An 8,234-nucleotide genomic window follows, 5' to 3' on the forward strand; every position below is an offset into this window, starting at 1 on the left:
CTTTTTGAAAATGTACTTAAATGTTACGGTAGAGGGATCGATTCTCTTTAATTTGAGGTATGACCCGCCCCATTAACCCTTTTGGTGGGGACGAAAGTTAAAATATTGCAATATTTTAATTTTAAAAAAATCGTTAAAAATCAAATTTTCCACTTTTTGAAAATGTACATAAATGTTACGGTGCAAGGTTTGATTCCCTTTAATTTGAGGTACGACTCGCCCCATTAACCCTTTTAGGGGCGACAAAAGTTAAAATATTGTAACATTTTAATTTTAAAAAAATCGTTAAAAATCAAATTTTCCACTTTTTGAAAATGTACTTAAATGTTACGATAGAGGGATCGATTCCCTTTAATTTGAGGTATGACTCGTCCCATTAACCCTTTTGGTGGGGACGAAAGTTAAAATATTGTAACATTTTAATTTTAAAAAAATCGACAAAAATCGAATTTTCCACTTTTTGAAAATGTACTTAAATGTTACGGTAGAGGGATCGATTCCCTTTAATTTGAGGTATGGCTCGGCCCATTAACCCTTTTGGTGGGGACGAAAGTTAAAATTTTGTAAAATTTTTATTTTGAAAAAATCGACAAAAATCGAAAAAATTATTGTTTGAAAATGTACTTAAATGTTACGGTAGAGGGATCAATTTCCTTTAATTTGAGGTATTACCTGCCCCATTAACCCTTTTTGTGTGGACGAAAGTTAAAATTTTGTAAAATTTTTATTTTGAAAAAATCTACAAAAATCGAAATTTCAACTTTTTGAAAATATATTTTAAGATTTCTGTAGGTGATTCGATTCCCTTTTATTTGAGCTATGCCCCGTCCGTTTGCAGCATTTCATGGAGGAAAAAACTTAAGGTTTTCGAATAATTCTTCAACTACTATGAAAAGGGTGTTAAAAGTCAAAACATGACGATTTTTAAAGATGTACATTTAAAGATAAGGGTAGGGGATAAATTTTCTGTCATTTGAGGTTTTTAATTATTTTAAAAATAATAATTTTGCTAGAAATGCGGGGAAAATACAAAAACATATTTGGAAATATGTCAAATTTGTGTTTTACCCATATTTTTCAACTACGTGAGACATATCTGCAAATATGTAATGACGTAACTCTTTACGTCATTACATATTTAACTCGGCATATTTATCATCACTCACTTAATAAGAAGTCGGTATAATATCTGAAGTTGAAGTTGTACTTTTTTACTTGGAAATGATAGAGTAAGAAGATTTTTTTATCCGTTATCGATAGATTATTGACTTTAAAGTCTTACAGATGCTATAATACATCATGAGATATTAACTAAAGGATTCCTATACATACCTCTCTATTGTAATTTTCTAAAAAGGAATACTTTGAAACGCATTTCCAATTCGATTAGGAAAGTTTTTGAAAAGGTCCGAAAAAGTTAATATTTGGTACATTTTTTATAGCGATGATTGTATAGGAATTAGAGATACAAGCGGTGGTAGGCCGCCGTATATATTTTGCAAGCCACGCCGCCGCCGATTTCTTTGGGCTCAAAAGCTAAGCCGTCTTAAACATAGCCGCTGATAATGATTGGAAACGCACATGTGGTTGAGAAAATTATTTCATCAATTTGAACGGAGTTGCCACTATTTTAAATTCATATAGCAAATTGAAAAGAGTTGCAATATAATAAACGCTTATAAGGTCAATTTCTGAAGAAAAAGTTAAATTGAGACGACAATTTAGCCATCGCCGATATTTTCTACAATAAGCCAACGCCGCCGACTATTTAGTATCGGCTTGTATCTGTGATAGGAACCGCCTTTTCAAACGCCAGATACATTATTAATATTAGGCCTCGCACAGTAATTAGAATGATGCTGCAATGAGTATCAAGATGTGCACTAAGAGAATCCGAAAAACTGTCACTAGAAAGATAGTATTTGCAACTTAAATGAGGGTGAAGAAATTGTATTGGAAATGTCAGATACATTCTTTAGAAAGATACAATTTTGAATGTTTTCTGATCCACAAAATCAGGAGATAACAAGCTTCTTTAAGTTTTCTTAAATGTGATAAAAGTATGAAATGAAGAATAACTTCTTTGGATTTCCAAGTTGAGCTTACAGAAGCTGGTGGTGCCAAGAAGAAACTGATCTGAAAAGACTACTCGGTATTGAGAAGATACTGAGAGAAAAGACTACCTATTTTTGGAGCAGCAATCAGTAGAAGAATGAATATAAGGAATAGTGTTTGGAACTATAAAATTTTTGAATTTCCTTACGTCACAAGTAAGAGGAAAGAACTGTTATTATATTTTATTCCAAATATTACTTAAGTAAAAGCGATTCATTAACTAATCGACCTTAACTGGATGAGTTCTTGAAGCAACACCGATATTGGATTTAAAACTTGAATGAGATGCATGGGTGGTTGTTTTGCAATTCTCCCCAAATACACCATTAACCAGCGAATGAATCGTATGCTCTTTTAAAAGTGTCCGTGGTGTTGAATATTTCTGTAAAGCATTCTAGATTCATGAATAGGAGACTAAGTTATATTAAATGCATGACTTTGAAAGTATATCCTTGTGAAGCTAGTCCAATAACTAGCGGTGGAAATATAAACGATTATATTTCTTTTGTACATTGTCGTTTTGAATAAAATATTCTCTTTCTGCTTATGATCTGTTAAAAGGGTAGAGCTTTCTTAACAAAAGTCTTCTTTCGGAGCTAACAAAATCACTTGCAGCGGCTACTGGCTGCTGATGTTTTGGGCTGAAACTTTAATCTTTCATAAAACGACTTCTGCACTGGCCAGCAGTTAGCGGAACAGGGGACTTACTTCTTCTGTCACTAGATTGATAAACTATACAGCCACATTTTGACAATGTCTCTCCTCTTTCACTGCCCAGCACTAGCGGAACAGAGGACCTACTTCTTCTCTTACTAGATTGATAAACTATACAGACACATTTTGAATGTTCTACAAACTAGTTTGGAACGGATCTAGAGTAATTAGTTCGAAGAAAACTAATAATATTGATTTCTCTCTGTACAGGCAGCACAAACATTAACAATATGCCTTCCCAGTGTAAATAAACTGCAATAAAATCTCTAATTGTGCTAAGAGTTAAAAAGATTACACGGTGGCAACTCTCTGAATCTGACATTTCATTTTGCAAAATGTGTATAAACATAACAACATTATTGACAAAATAACTGTTTCTAAACGATAATATTTACGTCTATAGTTATGAAAAACAAGTACAAATACACGTAATAATATATTTTATTTGTTTGTTTTCCACTGTTACCAAGTACATATAAATTCAATGTTAAAAATGCTATTTATTATTTTCAAAATAATTTAAAAGTTAAAATAAACAAACAAAAAACCTTAACAAAATCAAATGATAAGAAATCTAACAAAATATGTATTAACAATTAGTGAAATGTGTAATGTGCAGTGAAGTGTAATATTATAAACAAAACAAAACTCAACTCTAACAACAATAACAATCCATTATTGTGCTCAATAAATAATAATAAAACAAAAATATCAATTATATTATTATAACATAATTATTTTAAAAGTATAGAAACTAATTCCCTTAAGTGTTAAAAAAAATTCAAATCATCAATCTACAAAATATCAATCTATTTTTATACTCAATAAAAAGAGAAATTTAACATGGATTTAGATTATTTCAATCTTTTCATCCATATTTTGTATATAGAAATATATACATATATATTATTCTATACTAGAAACTATATTTATAATTCTATTCTAGAACTGTGTTATTCTTATTGTTGTTGTTGCTATATTTTAATATAAAAATATATATTTTTAATTACTTTATTATTAGATTTTATCTTTTAAGAGATAATAATTTTTACTTTTTTTTTTTTTTTTTTTTTTGAAAACACCACATTATTATTATATTTTTTGTTGGTTTATATTTCGTCTTATATATTATAGGGTGAAAATAGACTACAACAACAATTATTATTGTATAAAAATATTATAAATGACGTCAGTTCGGTATTTGACTGACGTCCGAAATTCCATAAAACGCCTCTTCAAGTCAGAGTGGCGCGCGAGAAAATAACAAAGATGTATTTTCTTTTTTTTTTGTTGTACAGTGTTCCTCCTTTCTTTTTATTTGTTTTATTTACCCTACAGCATTTGTACGAGTGTTCATTGTTCTGTTGACAGTTTTAAGATCAAAGGGTGTTTGTTTGAAGATGAATTGTTAAAAGATTGTTTTGTTTTTATATTTTTTGATAAAGAAATTATTTTAGATTTTCTGAGATGTATTTAGATATAACTGCATTATTTGTGAAAAAGGATGGAAGGTGTAGAGGAAAATAACAAAAATATGACTTAGTAATAGATCATTGCTCTGTTATCATTATCATTTCTTCATACTAATTTGATCCGACTCTCAACTGAACTAGAACTGAACTAGAGCTAAACTAGAACTGAACAAGGACTGAACTAGAACTGTGCTAGAACTGTACTAGAACTGTATTAGAACTGTACAAGAACTAGTTAAGTTGTAGTACACTGAACTAGAACAGAACTGGAACTAAACTAGAACTGAAATGGAACTAAAACTGAACTAGAACTGAACTGGAACTGAACTAGAACTAAACTAAAACTGAACTAGAACTCAAGTAGAACAGAACTAGAACTGAACTGGAACTGAACTAGAACTGAACTAAAACTGAAATAGAACTAGAACTAAACTGGAATAAAACTATGGAACTAAACTATGGAACTAAAACTGAACTAGAACTGAACTGGAACTGAACTAGAACTGAACTAAAACTGAACTAGAACTGAACTAGAACAGAACTAGAACTGAACTGGAACTGAACTAAAACTGAAATAGAACTAGAACTAAACTGGAATAAAACTAGAACTGAAATAGAACTCAACTAGAACTGAACTAGAACTAGAACTGAACTAGGACTGAACTAGAACTGAAATAGAACTGAACTAGAACTGAACTAGAACTGAACTAGAACTGAACTAGAACTGAACTAGAACTGAACTAGAACTGAACTAGAACTAGAACTGAACTAGAACTGAACTAGAACTGAACTAGAACTGAACTAGAACTGAACTAGAACTGAACTAGAACTGAACTAGAACTGAACTAGAACTGAACTAGAACTAGAACTGAACTAGAACTGAACTAGAAATGAACTAGAACTGAACTAGAACTGATCTAGAACTGAACTAGAACTGAACTAGAACTGAACTAGAACTGAACTAGAACTGAACTAGAACTGAACTAGAACTGAACTAGAACTGAACTAGAACTGAACTAGAACTGAACTAGAACTGAACTAGAACTGAACTAGAACTGAACTAGAACTGAAGTAAAACTGAACTAGAACTAGAACTGAACTGGAACTGAGCTGAAACTAAACTAAAACTGAACTAGAACTCAACTATAATGTCTATTCTTTTATACTAAGTTTATGGAATTCGTAAAGCGTTAACCTCAATCTCTCATTCGTCTTTGGATTTTGATCTGATTTGCTCGACATCTTGATGCCACAGCTCTCTCAAATCAAAATAATAAAAACTTTCAAAAATCATCCCAGTATTTCCTTGAGGATCAATCGATCGATTGATTGACTGACGAGGATATCCAATTTCAACCGAACACCACAGTGAAGTCTTTTGGCAGGTACTGCCTACTAACACAGTAATCAGGAGTCATGATCATTATTCCCCTTTGTGATCAATATTGACTATAATCCCTTGATCAATATCGGTCTAATTATGTCTTATCCTCATCACTTCAAATATTCTGTTATAGATTAATGATCGATCAATAGCCATCATTATAGAGTCACTTTTCTCCCATAGTGTTCAAAAACAACAATGATTTTTGATCCTTTCTCATCAATAAAAATCTTAATGGCTTGATTGTCTTCGGTGTAATGATAATCTTCGGGATAAATATCTTCCCTGCAGAGTATCACTTAAATATTTTCTTTTCAGATAAGCATTTAGATATTATATCAATAGCCTAGTTCGATTATGGAATGTTAATTTATAAGAATCAAAAGTTTTTTTAAACTTTGAGAATAATATTAAAACTTTAACCAAAGTCATTGTGTAGAACTTATGTCGAGTTCTTCGGATCCTTGATCGATCAATAGCCTGGTCGATTATAAAACCTTAATTAATAAAGACCAAGAGTGTTTTTTTTATCTTTGTGATCAATGATCGAAATCGGTGTAAAAAACTAAGTCGATGTAAGAAACTAATGTTGATTCTTCTGGATCATTAGTCCCGATCTTGTAGCTCGTTTATCTTCAATCTATATATTAACTGTAATGCTTTGACCGACATTCTTCTGGATTAATATCTTGATCACAGAGAATCAGTTATAGATCATTAATCGATCAATAGCCTGGCTAGATTATGAAACGTTAATTAATAAAAATCAATATTAACACTGTGATCGAAATCGGTATAAAAAACTAAGTCGATGTAAGAAACTAATGTTGATTCTTCTGGATCAATAGTCCCGATCTTGTAGCTCGTCAATCTTTAGTCTTTATATTAATGTAATACTTTGGCCGACATTTTTCTGAATAAATATCTTTAAGACAGAGAATCAGTTATAGATCATTGATCGATTAATAGCGTGGCCAGATTATGAAACGTTAATTAATAAAGATCAAGAAAGTTTTTTGATCTTTGTGATCAATATTAACTAATGACGATTCTTCTGGATAAATATCTTCACTACAGAGAATTAGTTACAGATCATTGATCGATTAATAGACCTTGCTCGATTATGAAACGTTAATTAATAAAGATCAATATAGATTTGGATCTTTGTCATACGATCAATGTAAAAAACTAATGTCGATTCTTCTGGATTAATATCCCTGATCTTATGGCTCCATATCAGTCTATATATTAACTTTAATACTTTGACCAACATTCTTTAGAATAAATATCTTTAACACAGAGAATCAGTTAGAGATCATTGATCGATCAGTAGCCTAGTTTGATTATGAAAGAGAGTAGCTCTTGTAGCTCAATTTTAAGTCTATATATCACTCTACAAGATCTATTGTTTTGCCTTAAGTTATTTTCAAAATTTTTGTCTAATTTTTATTTATTTTTGTTGATTTAATTTATGGTATTTTTCTTTAAAATTGATTTGTTATAATTTATAGAACAAACGTACTACAAAAAACATATAAAAATTATTATTATTATTTTCTTGTTGTTTATTTTAATTTCTTCTTGTTTTTATATTTTTGCAAAAAAATAGAAAAAACAACAACAAAAAGATCAACATCTATTAAGTGAAAGTTTATACATTCTTTATACTCTCGAGTACCATGTTTTTTTGTTTGTTTTTAAATTCGAATTAAGTTTATTTTTTTCAAAATTATTTTCAAATACAAAAAAAAAATAAAAATTGCTGTTTCCGGTCTAGCACCCAATTTGAGAGCAAAATAGAAAAAATAATAATAATAAATATGAATCTAAAAATGCCAAGTTAGTTTTGCAAAGTTTTTGATATATCGATTCGTTATAGTTGTTATTTGAATAAATTTCTCTAGAATAGAAAATATTTTAATATTGATGCTTTTCTTTTTCTTCTATTTTTTTAATTTCAATGAATTTTTCATTAAGACCAGGTGCTTTATATATGTTTTTTTTCTTTTTCATTTTTTGTATGCCAAACACTATTGCTACAACAACAATATATAACAACAAAATGCAAAATATCACCTGTCTGTCTATCAATTTGTTAGTCTGTCTTTCTTTGCTCTCTTATATTTGTTTTTGCTGCCTTTTCTTGTGTTGACGTTTTCAACGCCGTCTTGGCTGGCATGTGGGTGGGTGTATAAATGCGCCAAAAATAGCGACATTTTCATAATTAAGGGTTTTTTTTGGTGGTTTGATAGTTTATTTTTGAAAATATTTTAAAAATTGCAAGCGAAATTTTATGTTTAGTGCATATTTATTGAGTTATTTTTAAATCTATAGAAAATAAATTTAAATTTGTTACTTTGTTGCGAAAAATGTGTATGCATTTTCTTATATTCCATTTTCCTTTCAAAATATAAACTAAACTAGAACTAGAACTAAACTAGAAGTAAACAAGAATTAAACTAGCACTAAACTAGAACTAAACCAGAACTAAACTAGAACAGAACTATAACTGAACGAGAATAGAACGAAATCAGATCTAGAACACAACG

Source organism: Lucilia cuprina, chromosome 6, assembly GCF_022045245.1.
Source record: "Lucilia cuprina isolate Lc7/37 chromosome 6, ASM2204524v1, whole genome shotgun sequence".
Lineage (NCBI taxonomy): Eukaryota > Metazoa > Arthropoda > Insecta > Diptera > Calliphoridae > Lucilia > Lucilia cuprina.